The sequence below is a fragment of the Brachycentrus maculatus genome, unplaced genomic scaffold, assembly GCF_059751285.1.
Source record: "Brachycentrus maculatus isolate JH-2025_06_01 unplaced genomic scaffold, ASM5975128v1 h1tg000035l, whole genome shotgun sequence".
NCBI classification, from domain to species: domain Eukaryota; kingdom Metazoa; phylum Arthropoda; class Insecta; order Trichoptera; family Brachycentridae; genus Brachycentrus; species Brachycentrus maculatus.
In genome coordinates this window covers 137,683-154,010 of record NW_028280789.1, presented here as the reverse complement: position 1 = coordinate 154,010, position 16,328 = coordinate 137,683, and the positions used below count along the sequence as shown (strand labels likewise).

At 33.0% G+C, this 16,328-nt stretch overlaps 1 protein-coding gene across 2 annotated transcripts in view; it reads right to left on the bottom strand.

The window, feature by feature from the left end:
- l(2)k09913 (transmembrane protein 53-like lethal (2) k09913) overlaps window positions 1-13,723 on the bottom strand; it is a 36,293-nt gene extending 22,570 nt beyond the window's left edge. The window contains exon 1 of one of the 2 annotated variants that reach the window (XM_088274704.1): window positions 13,522-13,723. The gene's annotated coding sequence lies outside the window, so the exon portion shown is untranslated. The remainder of the gene's footprint in view (window positions 1-13,521) is intronic. The other variant, XM_088274713.1, reaches the window with a different exon arrangement.
- Window positions 13,724-16,328: the final 2,605 nt, after the last annotated feature.

Genomic DNA, 16,328 nt, shown 5'->3' with positions numbered 1-16,328 from the left:
TCCAATCTTGATATATAAACATTAAAAATTACTGCCGGTACGTGGAATATTGTGGACGAGTATCATCGTTGAACAACAAACTAGACAAAATTATCGAAATCTTTTAGTACACAGCCATTGTTACTGCTAACGGTACTGGAACACTTTTCATTAGGAAGACGGAAACGCGCAAATGAAGACAATCTTTCATTTATTAAAAATTACAAAGTTATAAATGTGAAAATAACAAAATTACACCAACATATCGATAATTACTAAACACAAGGGCGAGAAGAACAAAGTGACACCAATATAAAAACAGAGCGAGCGCGGCGTATACACGTTTTGAATATTATTTAATCTGAGCACACAAAATTTTGTCCGCCACCCCTTATATACGATTTTAAAGGAGCTACACGTGGTGGGGACAATATTATAAACAAAATATAAGTCGATGAACTGCGTCTCTTTGTTTTTCTCGCGTACATTTATTAATACTATTTTTGTCCGCCTCCGTAGTGTAATGGTCAGCACGCTCGGCTACCGTTCTGGAGGTCCCGGGTTCGATTCCCAAGGGGGGTAAAATAAATATAAGTGATTTTTTCACTGTCATATTTATTCAATATTACCCTGGACTGGTACCTGAAGCGGAGGGCTGATCACCTTTCCTTCATGTGTAAACGATCGAGATAACACTGCATTTATATGACGCAGTGCCCTATGCACCATTGGGGTGCGGATAAGGGTTTTATTATTTATTATTATTATATTATTTTAATACATAAATTATTCTGAAAAATACACAGATTTTGGCCGAAACAGCCATGATACACAATTTACACACAACGAAGATTTGAAAGTCCCAAGAATTAACAGTAAATATGGGAGTCGAACACTGCAATATATCGCTCCGAACATTTTTAATTTGTTACCGACGGATGTTAGAGGTCAAAATAAAATATGGAACAAAGGCAAAATAAAGGAACGGGTACATGATCAACAGTTAATTTCATGAAAATTGTAAAATATTTATGTTCTTAATTTTTCTCTCTTTTTTGTGTGTATATTAGGTTAAAATTGTTTAAAAACAATTAAAACGTATTAAAAAAGAACTCCACCGACAAGACACACAAGGTGGCTTGGTGGGTCTCTGCAAAAATTGTTTAACACATTGTGTACGGTGTGCACATATTTGTGCGTTTCAGAAACCTTGTGTGGTGGCGGGGTGCACATTTTTGTGCATTTCGGCTACCTTCAATTTAGTATACAAAAAACACGTCATAAACTTCTAATCTCTTGGCCTTTTTGCTTTTGTTGTGTAGTGGATAGATGTCGTTGTAATATAAAAAATAATACTGATATTTACTGGTTCAAAACATAGCAAATGGTCGAAATCTGTTTTGAAGGAAATGTTACAAATTAACTTTAAACAATGGATACAGAAGGTGTGTTTTTTTCTTTGTCCTAAAATGAAATAAAATACAAAGATCATTGTCTTTTACTTAAGTTGGCAGTTGGTACTTACAAAGCAATAAACGCGTGTGGGGAAAGCCCATAAATCATTTTTTATTCGCAGATTTTGAGTTTTCGGCGGTTGTAAAACTGTATTGTTATTTTCTGATATTTTATTAGTGTTTTTAACATTTTTTTTTACTTTTGTGATTTGTGGACTAACATAATTTTATTTTGAGACGTTAGAGACCATTTAACCGTTTTTGTATTGTTTTCGAGTTCAACCTCAAGTTCAAAATATGAAGTTCACTGACATATTTTATATTTCCGGACAGCTGTCTAATGTCGCCCGCCTCAAGATACAGTTTTATCAAAACATTGCCGTAATTAATGTGTTAAAACTGTGATTTAAATAAATGTATATAATTTATGTTAATAAAAAAAAAAACATAACTCAGGCAAATTAAGTGCTGAAAAGACTGCTTCCAAGATAACCCAAGCAAACTTTAGCTGCAAAAAAACCACTCCTGAGATAAATCAGGCAAACTTTAACTGCAGAAAAGACTACTCCTGAGATTTATTGTATGTGGAGGTGAGGAAAGTGACAAGAGAGGGAAAAGATTCAACAAGAGTCTCAGTAATGAATGCAATGTAATAACTGCAATGTACACACACACACACACGCACATGCCCGCACACACACACACACACACAAAAATACAGTTTGAAGTTTGAAACAGAAATTATAAAAAATGTATGGACATCTCAATGTATATGATTGTTGAAGTAGAATATCGAAGTCTGGACATTTACAGTGCTTACGACATGTCAAAGGCTGGTTTGAGTGACCACTTTATACAGGTGTTCGGCGACACCTGTGTACAAAATTAGTAAGTTTTATCAGCAAAAACCTTCATGAAATGTATATAAATTCTTCCCGAATTATTATTACATACACGCCTATGACAGCTCGTAAGCCCTGTAAACACCCAGACTTCCATATTTAATTTATTTTTTAATTTATTTTTATTTTATTTGTTCGGGAATTGTACAGCTTACATATAAAAAATATACAATAAACAATAGTTACATTAACAATAATAAACATTACATTACATTAACAAAAATAGTTACGTTAAAAAAAAGCCAATTAAACAATTCCACATTTATGTTATAAAACTATTAAAAAACATTAAAAGATTTTTTTTAAAAAGGTATGGTATAAAAACATTCAGAGATTAAAAAAAAGGGTATGGTATAAAAACATTCAGAGATTTAAAAAAAAGGGTATGGTATAAAAACATTCAGAGATTTAAAAAAAGGGGTATGGTATAAAAACATTCAGAGATTAAAAAAAGGGTATGGTATAAAAACATTCAGAGATTAAAAAAAAGGGTATGGTATAAAAACATTCAAGATTAAAAAAAGGGTATGGTATAAAACATTCAGAGATTAAAAAAAAGGGTATGGTATAAAAACATTCAGAGATTTTAAAAAAAGGGTATGGTATAAAAACATTCAGAGAATAAAAAAAGGGTATGGTATAAAAACATTCAGAGATTAAAAAAAGGGTATGGTATAAAAACATTCAGAGATTAAAAAAAGGGTATGGTATAAAAACATTCAGAGATTAAAAAAAAGGGTATGGTGTAAATTATATTCTTCTTCATAACTCCAAAGCGGAGCAGAAACCAGAATTTGTGAGCAAAAATTTAGACACTCAAAATACTGAGATTTTTACGTTTTAAAAAAAAATAATGGAGCAATGTTGCGATGTTTTAAATTTATTTATTTAATTTATTTGATTGCACCTTTTTGATGAGAAATTCGTTTAGAAACACTTCCGGTCTATCTCGAGATGAAATCGATATCCGGTTACGAACCAGTATCTAGCTTGTATGTTTCTTTATCAAAAGCAGTATCTGCACTTTTCTTTATGTAGATCCTCCTTCAGACTCTTACCTCTTTCGCCAGCGCATATACACACGCAACCACTTGATCAATTTTCCAAATATTTAATAAAAAAAACTAGCTGCATCACACATTGCTGTGGCTCAGCTTATTAAATGGAAAAGAAAGAAAATAGAAATCAAACATTTCTATAATTTCAAAACGTTTATGAGTGAAAAATATTTTGGCAGCTGTCAAGAAGCACGCTGTCCGCCATGAGCAATATTTAGTCTTTGTGAGTTGCTGTTACGTTCAACAGATGGCGCTGCCATTGCAGTAACAAAACCTTTTTTAAAGTGTGGTTTTACCTGTTGGACGTATATAAAATCATGCGCGTCTATTTGAACTCAACGTTGTGTGAAATTTTCGAGGCAATCGACTTTAAGAGATTTAAGAATTTGAACAAATCAACGTTAATATTTTTATTTACACATTAATTTTTCGCCTCCGTAGTATAGTGGTCAGCGCGATTGGCTACCGTGCTGAAGGTCCCGTTTTCGATTCCCAGAGGGGGGGGGGGGTTTGAAAATAAATATTAGCGATTTTACGCTCCAATATTAATTTAATATTACCCTGGACTGGACCCGGAAGCGCAGAAGTGATCACAGATAGTAACGATCAATACAACACTGCGTCTATACGAGGCAGTGCCCTATGCACCATTGGATGCGGATAAGGGGGATAGAATAAGTATCGGAAGTTAAATAAAGTACCCAAGGGGGGTAAAATAAATATAAATGACTTTTTCACTGTCATATTTATTCAATATTACCCTGGACTGGTACCTGAAGCGGAGGGCTGATCACCTTTCCTACATGTGTAAGCGATCAAGATAACACTGCGTTTATATGACGCAGTGCCCTATGCACCATTGGATGCGGATAAGGGGGATAGAATAAGTATCGGAAGCTAAATAAAGTACGTTTGAATCAATCAAACAAATACCATTGGGAGTCAGTTGGACTCTGCCCGGCGCGGCGTTATATTTATCTCGTCTCGCCAATACACAATACATACATATGTACATACCTAAGCATATCGTGTAAATACAAATGCAATACATCGCGATCGAGGCAACGTGGAGATAGTGAGAATTAGTGATGTGACTAATCAATCGAACAAAATGATCGAACTGTTATTATGTATAAAATAATTTATGTACCGCCGTTTTCGCGAGATGAATCACCTTTAAAGGCGCTTTACCATTTACAGTAATTTTAACATTCACGTAAAACGGCATAGCTTAATAAAAAAAAATTAAATCAATCTATAAAATACAATAATAATGATAATACAAACATATATGTATCCGCCTCCGTAGTGTAATGGTCAGCACGCTCGGCTACCGTTCTGGTGGTCCCGGGTTCGATTCCCAAGGGGGGTAAAATAAATATAAGTGATTTTTTCACTGTAATATTTATTCAATATTACCATGGACCTTGATCACCTTTCCTTCATGTGTAAACGATCAAGATAACGCTGCGTTTATATGACACAGTGCCCTATGCACCATTGGGGTGCGGATAAGGGTTTTATTATTATTTATTATTATGTATGTATACCCGTGTGTGTGTGTGTGTGTGTGTGTGTGTGTGTGTGTGTGTGTGTGTGTGTGTGTGTGTGTGTGTGTGTGTGTGTGTGTGTGTGTGTGTGTGTGTGTGTGTGTGCGCGCGCGCCTTCAACAGGTCACAAGCCCCGTAAATGTCCACACTTCTATATATTTTGTCATCTATGCTGACATGTCAAAAATGTAAAAATAACTCCATATTGAAGAAAACTCAGATTTGTGAACAAGTATTTGGACACACTCAAAATGTTGTGGATAAAATAACTAGCCAAATTATAAGCAGTACAAAAATAACTTTTTCAGACGTTTTAAATGAATGAATATAAAATAAAATCTTCAATATTGCTTGTCGATAATGAGCAATCGAATTGAAATTGAAATCGATATGTTCGAAATAATCGAATAAGTCGATTTGCGATTATCTTCCATTCCGTTCCGAAATCGACATATTTTAAATAATCGAATACGTCGATTTGCGATTATTTTCCATTCCGTTTCGAAATCTACATATTTTAAATAATCGAATAAGTCGATTTGCGATTTTTCCTATTCCAATCATCGCATCACTAGTGGAACTATTACATTATAATGCATAACATACAATTTCCAGCTTGGGCCGAAACGTGGCGTTCATTTTTTGTCGAAAAATGGCCGCGCAAAAAACGTGGGGCAAAGTACTGCGAATTTCTCGTTATTAGATCGAATTTATAATGAACAACAATATTATATTATTTTAATGCGATTAGTCCGCCTCCGTAGTGTAATGGTCAGCACGCTCGGCTACCGTTCTGGAGATACCGGGTTCGATTCCCAAGGGGGGTAAAATAAATATAAGTGATTTTTTCACTGTCATATTTATTCAATATTACCCTGGACTGGGTACCTGAAGCGGAGGGCTGATCACCTTTCCTTCATGTGTAAACCATCAAGATAACACTGCGTTTATATGACGCAGTGCCCTATGCACCATTGGGGTGCGGATAGGGGTTTTTATTATTAATGCGATTAGGGTTTGCACACACCGCATTTAAAAGTGGCACTCTTCAAAAAGAACTGGGAGTACGTTTAGGGCTTGCAGGCACCGCATTCAAATTTATATTACCTGCTCCAGGCGTTTTTTTTAACTTATGACGGATAAAAAAATACTTTTATAAAAAAATAATAACCGCAATTTCAGAGTTATCTGTTGAACGTAACAGCAACACAAGTAATGGTAAACATTGCTCACGGCGGACAGCGTGCTTCTTGACATCGGTCATTATTAAGCATTTTAAGTCGGGTTGTGGTCCCGTGGTTAGTGTCGCGGACTTTTAAGTAAGAGTTTCTCGGTTCGAACCCACTCTACCACAATTTGATACCTATTTCGCTCACAGAAATACCGGAATACCTGAATACCTTAGTCTCACAGAAATAGTATGAAATTGAAATATTTGTGTAAATAATAAAAAACACGAATATAATTTATATATTTGAAGCACTAACTTTGTGATTTTCCATTTTATAATGAAAATGTAGCTTTGTTTTAAAATCACTATAAATATTTTATTATAAAATAATTATAATGTCTACCGGTTTCGAAGCTAACCGGTAGACATTATATAAAATTATGTCATAATAAAATATTTACAGTGATTTTAAAACATAGTTAAATTTTAATTATAAAAACACAAATAATTCTCTTTTATAAATAAAAACAAATCTATCGCATTGTTTTTCCAAAGATTTTAAACATTTTCATTGCTTCACAGGCATTGTAAATTATACGAATTAGAAATGTGTGCTTTCTATTTTAATTCTTATCCATTTAACCAAATTCAGCCACAGCAACGCGAGGCCGGATACAGCTAGAAAAAAAATTCTTGTTGATAATAAAATGCCTAATAATTATGATAAATGTTTTCATTATTTGATCCACGAGCGATGACAGCTACATTTCTTTAAAGATAGTGGCTAATCTGCGACATGCGACCACGTCATATCTAAAAGATTTTAGTTTAGACAAGGATTACAATAATATTGTCGTATAATAATGACATGAGCTCTTTTAAATACACGCGTTTCGAGTTAGGCAAGGTTAGGTTCTTTTGAATACACGTATTTCGAGTTGGGTTAGGTTAGGTCCTTTTGAATACAGGTGTTTCGGATTAGGTCAATAAATCATTAAGTGCATTTTTGTTTCTTCTAGCTAAAAAGTGTTTAATTTTAATTTGTGTTGGGAACAGGAGGGATAATTTAGTGTAGGCCCATCAGGAGCTTTTTGTGCCTTAACTTGGTTTATAGTACCAATGTCCTTCACTAATTTTACGAGTTATGTTAGGTTAGGTCCTTTTGAATACAGATGTTACGATTTAGGCTAGGTTACGTTCTTTTGAATACAGCTTTTTCGAATTAGGTTAGGTTACGTTCTTTTGAATACAGCTTTTTCGAATTGGGTTAGGTTACGTTCTTTTAAATACAGATGTTTCGAATTAGGTTAGGTTACGTTCTTTTGAATACAGATGTTTCGAATTACGTTAGGTTACGTTCTTTTGAATACAGATGTTCCGAATTAGGTAAGGTTACGTTCTTTTGAATACAGGTTCCTCGAGTTATTTATTTATTTAAACTTCATGTACAGAAAATAAATAAGTACATTGGCGGGCTTATTGCTAAAAAGCAATATCTTCCAACCAACCAAAAACAGACTAGTGATATAGTGACTACAAACGTTATGTATGCGGTTGATAACGCATGGCCAAAATATGACGCCGACTTAAATTGCTAATTTTTGCAAAAAACATGCGGTTTCAGGCTTGATATTTCGGCGAAATTGTGCGGTCTGTGAAGTGTTATTTTATTTGTTCGGGAATTGTACTGCTTTACATAAAAAAAAAAGTATATAATAAAAAAGGTTACATTACCAATAATAAACATTAACAAAAGTAGTTACATAAATAAAAATAAAGCCAATTAAACGATTCCACATTTCGCTCACTCCTTTCAAGAACGTCATAAATCAAACATCGCCAATTTTGAGTTATGCATGTTTTCGGAATGCCCAGAAAATGTACTATATCCCAGCAAAAGCGGCATATTTTAAACTTAGTATTTACCCGCTACAGGGCAGAAAGTGTCATTTTTGCATTTTGAAGAAAAGGTATTGTTTAAATATTTTTTAAAATATACAAAATATTTTTCAAATGCAGAAAAAACCTTCAGGTTTTACTTTAAAAGATCTGTTGCAGAGTAAAAAGTTCAATAAGTGGCTTGATATTTATTTTTAATACATTGTGTTATATTTTTAAACATTAAAAACGTTTTCCTGAAAAATCAAGTTTTTTGATTTTTATCGTTCTTGAAAGGAATGAGCGATATATTAAAAATCGAAAATTTTCAGTTTATACATGTTTTCGGAATGCCAAAAAATGTACCATATCCCAGCAAAAGCGGCATATTTTTAACTTAATATTTACCCGCTACAGGGCAGAAAGTGTTGTGTTTGCATTTTGAAGAAAAGGTATTGTTTTATTATTTTTTTTAACATACAAAATATTTTATACATATATACATATAAACATATCTTGATAAGCTGACTGTTAAGGATGGCTTCCATGTTGCATAATTGTACGCTATACTGTTTAATATAAGGAGATATCGCTCACTCTTTTCAAGAACGTCATAAATAAAAATTCGTCAATTTTCAGTTGTGCATGTTTTCGGAATGCCCAGAAAATGTACTATATCCCAGCAAAAGCGGCATATTTTAAACATAATAATTACCCGCTACAGGGCAGAAAGTGTTGTTTTTGCATTTTGAAGAAAAGGTATTGTTTAATTATGTTTTCTAAATATAATAAATATTTTTCAAATGGAGAAAAAACCTTCAGGTTTCATCTCAAACGATCTGGCTTAGTGGCTTGATATTTATTTTTAATACATTGCATTATATTTTTAAACTTTGAAAACGTTCTCCTGAAAAATCATGTTTTTTTATTTATGACGTTCTTGAAAGGAGTGAGCGATATGTAGACAAGCAGAATACAGTATAAGGTTACTTGAGTTCAACCGTGTATATTGATCTAAGTGAAGGACTGCCACCACTGCTAACTATAAAGCTTGCATGCTTATTTCAAGGTCGATATACTTACGATATTCAATAAGGCATGGTAGCAAAAGTCAATATACGGGCATATTAATTAAGTACGTATTAATTTGTACGCCTCCGTAGTGTAATGGTCAGCACGCACGGCTACCGTACTGGAGGTCCCGGGTTCTATTCCCAGGGAGGGTCAAATAAATACAAGTGATTTTTTCACTCTAATATTTATTCAATATTACCCTGGACAGGTACCTGAAGCGAAGGGCTGATCACCTTTCCTTCATGTGTTAATGATCAAGACAACACTGCGTTTATATGATGCAGTGCCCTATGCACCATTGGGGTGCGGATAAGGGTTTGAATGAATTAATTAAGTAAAATATTATATTCACACTAGCTATAGGCCTAGTCTGATTAAATGTAAAAGAAAGAAAATAGAAAGAGTGCATTTCTCATATCGAAGCCGTACAGGAGAAAGTGACCAACTAACAAAACGTAAAATGTTCAGGAGGGCCATTTGAGTCACATTTGCTTGGCAAGAAAATTAACACCAATGCAGTTAGTCATTTTTAACAAGTCAATACATTATACTTCCAAGTTTTAAATCGCTTTGGGATGTTTTTCAGGGCAGTATTAAGCTAGTAAGATATCAAATAGTCACTTGCAAAATGCACTTGGTCACTTTCTCCCGTATGACTACGATATCTTTAACTGTCTCGAAATCCATTTGCTCCATATGTCCATACCACCTTTACCACTTAATGCTCGGATTTTTGTTCACATATATAATACTCAAACTATTAAACTATCAGTTTTAATTTGAGTTTTACTTAGTAAATACTACTATTTCTTAAAATTTATTGTGACATGTGTTTCGTTGTTTTTCGCATAATTTTCAAGCATCGTATGTAAAGATAAGTCTAACACTCTAAAATTTAGACTTCATATATGGTTGCGGAATGCATTGAATTTTAAGATTCAATGGATTTTAAGATAAAGTGGTATTTAATGACTTAAATTTAAATTATAAATGATTAGATTTTACCACGGAATTATTTATGAGGCGAATGTAATTGGAAAAAGGAGCTGAGGAAGACCGAGAAAAACTTGGCATGATCAAGTATGCCAAATACTTCCAACCCTTATGTATGGAAGCGAAGCATGGAGTTGGCAAAAGAAGGATGAAAGCAGACTTAATGCAGTCGAAATGCGATCTCTCAGACGAATGTGTGGCAAAACGATGATTGATAGATGTTCGAATGATGAAATAAGGAAAGAATCCAAGGCTGAGATAAGTATTATCGATAAAATTATGGTGTGTTGAGATGGTTTGGACATGTGGAACGTATGAGTGAGGAAAGAACGGTTAAACAAATTTATGAGGCAAATGTAGTTGGAAAAAGGAGCAGAAGAAGACCGAGAAAAACTTGGAACGATCAAGTATGCCAAATACTTGAAAGTGGTCAGGTCAGGAGTCGAAACAATCGGCGGGTATGTATGAGGAGATGCATGAACGTGGAAGAGGCGAAGAATGTTTGCAAGGACAGAGTGGTGTGGCGTTCTATTCTCTCGGCCTACCCCTGCGGAGAAGCGGCGTGATGGTTAGTTAGTTAGTTAGTTAGACTGATATACTAGGAACACCTCCAGGAAGGAGGGACTATAGGCGAGGGAAAGTAGAAAATTTGCAATGGCTAGATTCTTTTCTTATACAAAATGAGTAAATACAGCTTTTACAAATAATATAATATATATATTTTTTTAATATGGAATGGCGTTGCACATGTAATACAATGCATTTGCCAATGTCAAGTTAATTGAATTCTTAATTATAAAATATGATAGACTATAAATTATAAAGATAAACTATAAATTTATTGCATTTAATTTCAGAAAAACAACTAACAGTCTGTACAAAATTGGGTTCCTGCTCGCCAGGATGAGATGGATATCTGTAGGGAGGGGAATAAGCGGGGCCAGAGATTTGAACAAATTTGGCATTTTATCATTTATTGGGCAAACAAAGAATATGTGGTTAAGGTCTTCCTCTTCGAAACGACACTCGCAAATGGGGGAGTCAAAGACACCAATCCATAAGGAAATTTTATTTTAATTTAAAAATTTACATATTAAACTTTGATAACTCATAATAAAATTTAAAAAAATGTGATCTCTCAATTTATATGCATACTTAAATACAAACAAACAATAAAAAAATATTAATTATTCATAATAATTTGACTGTTCAAAATGGCAACTAAGTAGTTCTTTTGCTATTTTTATAAAATAGACCAAATCAGTTTACATTATTTTATATTGATATCTCAACATAGATGAATAAGAATATGGAAGTCTAGGTATTTACAGCTCTTATGACCTGTCATAGGTTAATTAATTTAAGTTAAAGTATACTCAACTCAACCGTAGATAGTGTTGAGAACTCGCATGTGAAAGAGGTTGTCATTAGAGGATAAATACTATCTAACTAACTAACCATCACACCGCTTCGCCGCAGGGGTAGGCAGAGAGAACAGAACGCCACACCACTCTGTTTTTGTAAACATTCTTAGCCTCTTCCACATTCATGCACATCCTCATACACACCCGCCGATTATTTCGACTCTTGACCCAACATACCTGATAAATCTTAGGATAAATGCTACTTACGAAATTAAACAAGTCGCTCATTCCTTTCAAGAACGTCATAAATAAAAAATCGTCCATTTTCAGTTGTGCATGTATTCGGAATGCCCAGAAAATGTACTATATCCCAGCAAAAGAGGCATATTTTTAACTTAATATTTACCCGCTACAGGGTAGAAAGTGTTGTTTTTGCATTTTGAAGAAAAGGTATTGTTTAATTATTTTTTTAAAATAAACTAGTTATTTTTCAAATGGAGAAAAAACCTTCAGGTTTAACTTAAAAAGATCTGTGGCACAGTAAAAAGTTCAATAAGTGGCTTGGTATTTATTTTTAATACATTGTATTATATTTTTAAACTTTAAAAACATTCTCCTGAAAAATCAAGTTTTTTGCTTTATGACGTTCTTGAAAGGAGTGAGCGATGTATCTTGTAATGGATAGCCGTGTGCATTTGAGCTTCTCTACTTTTTTGTCAGGGCTAGTCTCCAGTGGATATGTATTCACTGGCAGTATGCAGGATCCATACGTTTTGCTTTTTAGAAAGGTCGGATATGATATCAAAGTTGTTTACTATTCATAAAAAAATATATTTATTTCATCACTATCATCATCGTGGCGGCCATCTCAACACAGACAAAGAAGATTATGAAAATCTCAATATTTGCAGGGTTTACAACCTGTCATAGGCTAGTTTAAGTGATCACTTTATACACTGTAACATTAACCCTTCTACCAATGATTGACAATCACACTTCACTCACTCCTTTCAAGAACATCATAAATCAAAAATCGTGAATTTTGAGTTGTGCATGTTTTCGGAATGCCCAGAAAATGTACTATATCCCAGCTAAAACGGTATATTTTTAACTTAATATTTACCCGCCACAGGGCAGAAAGTGTTGTTTTTGAATTTTAAAGAAAAGGTATTGTTTAATTATTTTTTTAAATTTTCTCAACATTTTTCAAATGGAGAAAAATCCTTCAGGTTTTACCTAAAAATATCTGTTACAAAGTAAAAAGTTCAATAAGTGGCTTGATATTTATTTTTAATACATTGTGTAATATTTTTTAACTTTAAAAACGTTCTCCTGAAAAATCAAGTTTTTTGATTTATGATGTGTTTGAAAGGAGTGAGCGATATGTATGTATTTTATATTATATTGACGGGTCATTTTACACACTCAACATATAGTAGTTTCATTTATATAACGTTCCTTTATCTTCCATTACTAGGCTAAAGGAATTAAAACAAAGGATAATTGAAATCATATATCCAACAAAAGAAATGTAATCAATAAATCAAATCAGGGATATTATATTGTACATATGCCGTATATATTATGTATGTACATTATTATATATGTATGTATTTTATATTATATTGACGGGTCATTTTCCTGACGTTCTGTTATGAATTATTAATACGGTACGCCATTTATTTTCCGTTCAGCCAAACTCAAATATCGGCATTGGCAGGAAATATTTCATTACATTCAATGATTATCGTTCCCATTCGCTATGAAAGGCACACACACACTTTGGTTGCAGTTTGCAACGAACACAATCATAAGAATGCGAAAATACAACACATGGTAACGAAGTAATCACATTAGCGCAAAATAAAGTTGATAAAAATCATACATTTCCGATGAAATATATTGAAAAATACGAGCTTGAATACGTGAAGCATGTCTAATTTGTTTAAATGTATAAACCGTTGAAACGAAAGTCAGAAAATATATAATAAATAATGAAATGTGTTGTTGAAATGTCAAAAAATTGGTAGGGAAAAATACCTTATCTCTCGGTTGGGGTGGTAAATTTAAATGAATATGAATTTGTTTTCGTACGTACCTTGAACCAAAATGTCACTTATAAGCACAAGCACTATTTCATCGTTTTTTAATTCCGTTCTGTTGCATTTATTCGGTAACACAATGCAACTTAACGGAATGCCAGCGGCGAAAAGGTCGCCGAAGATGAAATGAAATGACAACTTGAAAAGTTGACAAGTACCACAAGCTAAACAAATCTATCAACTGGCAACACTACAAGCAGCGCCTTCAAAACAATAATATCCGTATTCTGCGATTTTAGATTTTGTAACGTCGCTCACGCCGTTATTGGTAAACCCGTTTATAACATTGAAAATAGCTTATATGTAGGAATAAAACTTACTGCTTTTTCATATATTGTTTTAATTGATTGCACAGTCAAGATATTTATTGTTTAAAAATGTTGGCAATGGCACCCGGACCAATTTTACTTAGTTTGTCATTAAGTAATCGTTAACATTGACAGATGGGTATGAAATAGAAGGATGAAGGATGATGGAGGTTTGTAAAACAAAAATATAAAGACATGACTATTTTTGAGAGTCTAGACTAGAGGGCTGAATTTCATAATGAATTAAATTTGCCCCAACTATCCGCTTTATATTTATATCTAAGAGGCACTGATCTCGCATGTGGCAACTAATTAATTTATATACCCACCTATGTATGCATGAATGTATGTTTTTTTTGTACCCACACAAGTTATAAAGGTAGGTAAAGGAAATGCGGCAGCGTTGTGTGGAGAGAGAGAAAGAGACACAAAATATTGACGCTTAATTCTTTCTCAACACAGTGATGCCAATTTTTTTTTACAATCAATCATAATAATCGACTTCCCGCCAAATTCAAACATTTGACCGGGAAAATAATTTTCCTGTTGATCCTTATTAATTATTTTTCATACTTATCACGGGTAACTGGTACAAAAGACAGTAAATTATAATATTGTATTGACGACGTGTTATTTGACTTAAATTTTGAAATTCATTTAGGCCTTATTTAACTTATACTAATAAATTTAATAACTCAATATTTTAAAACATTACCAACTGTCATACTTCTACTGCCATCTGTCGTCGAAAAGCATAACTAATAGTGACATCATTGATAGCGGTTTATGTATAAATCCGCTAGATGGTGTAAACGTAAGAATATCACCAAAAATATATAAAACGTGAATACTTTTAGGAACCAATATTGTACCCGAGATTACATTCGTTAACCCTTTGCACTCGAGACTTTTGTTGTTGTATGACATACCAGTAACTCGAATGTACTTTTTTTGGAAATTAGCATTTAAATAGTTGATTTTTGAAAAAAAAAATACAAAAACCTGGAAATGGGTATCATGCAAATTGAAAATAAAACCAATCCATAAGTATTTAAAATGGTTTATTTAAGAAAAATAAAGACAATTGGTTACTTTCTTATTATTTCTCAGTAATAAAGTATTTTAATGTATGGTATGTAACAAAACAATCGCCCAAATGTTTCCCAGGCTGCCCAGGACAAGTCGCTCACTCCTTTCAAGAACGTCATAAATCAAAAAACTTTATTTTTCAGGAGAACGTTTTTAAAGTTTAAAAATATTATACAATGTATTCAAAATAAATATCAAGCCACTTATTGAACTTTTTACTGTGCCAAAGATCTTTTTAGGTAAAACCTGAAGGTTTTTTCTTCATTTGAAAAATATTTAGTATATTTAAAAAAATAATTAAACAAGACCTTTTCTTCAAAATGCAAAAACAACACTTTCTACCGCTACAGGGCAGAAAGTGCTGGATTTGAATTTTGAATAAAAGATATTGTTTTATTATTTTTTTAAAAATACTAAATATTTTTCAAATGGAGAAAAAACATTCAGGTTTTACCTTAAAAGATCTGTTGTACAGTAAAAAGTTCAAAAAGTGGCTTGATATTTATTTTTAATTCGTTTTATTATATTTTTAAACTTTAAAAACGATCTCCTGAAAAATATAGTTTTTTTTATATATGACGTTGTTGAAAGGAGTGAGCGATGTATTTGACATTTCAAACTACTTAGTGTATTTTGCCAGTTTGTAGAACGTCAAATTTCATCATTAAGAACATCATGAAGTCAAAAATTCGTATTTTAGATTTAACGTTTTTTTCCAGCACACCCACGATATAAGTACCTACATTTATATTGAATAATATAATTCTAAGTATCTCTTACATACAAAATACGAAAGAAATTCCCGACCATACGTCATATAAATGGACCGTAAGCAGAAACCAACGATTGTTTTCTCGTATATAGTTGATATCTCTCCATAAAACGGGTACAAAAAATGATGCTGTCTTATTCACCCTTTTCCATTTAAAATAACAAACATAAAAGTGATTTACGCCTCCTAATTTCGGCAGCAGTACTGTCCATGCGTACCGTAGTATGCCGGCAGTCATAAACCAGGGTACTGCCAACGTTAGAGTCTGAAGAGATAGTGGTTTGGCCATATCTTCTCATCTTATGATCCCCGGGATAACAACCTTATTATACCGAGAGAAAATAAGAAAACTTCGTCTTTTCTTACATATTTTATTGAACATTTTATTCGATTGAGTAAGTAGGTAGGTTATTTTTACATTTTTGACATCTCAACATAGATGAAGAAGAATTAAAAAGTATCTGATTTATTTTGCGTACCTACTGTGAGACGCTTGAAAAATGATTTTCAGTTTTTATGCAGTTCAATGCGATCTCTCAGAAGAATGTGCGACAAAACGATGTATGTTAGATGTGCGAATAGTGAAATAAGGAAGGAATGCAAAGCTGAGATAAGCATTATCGATAAAATTAAG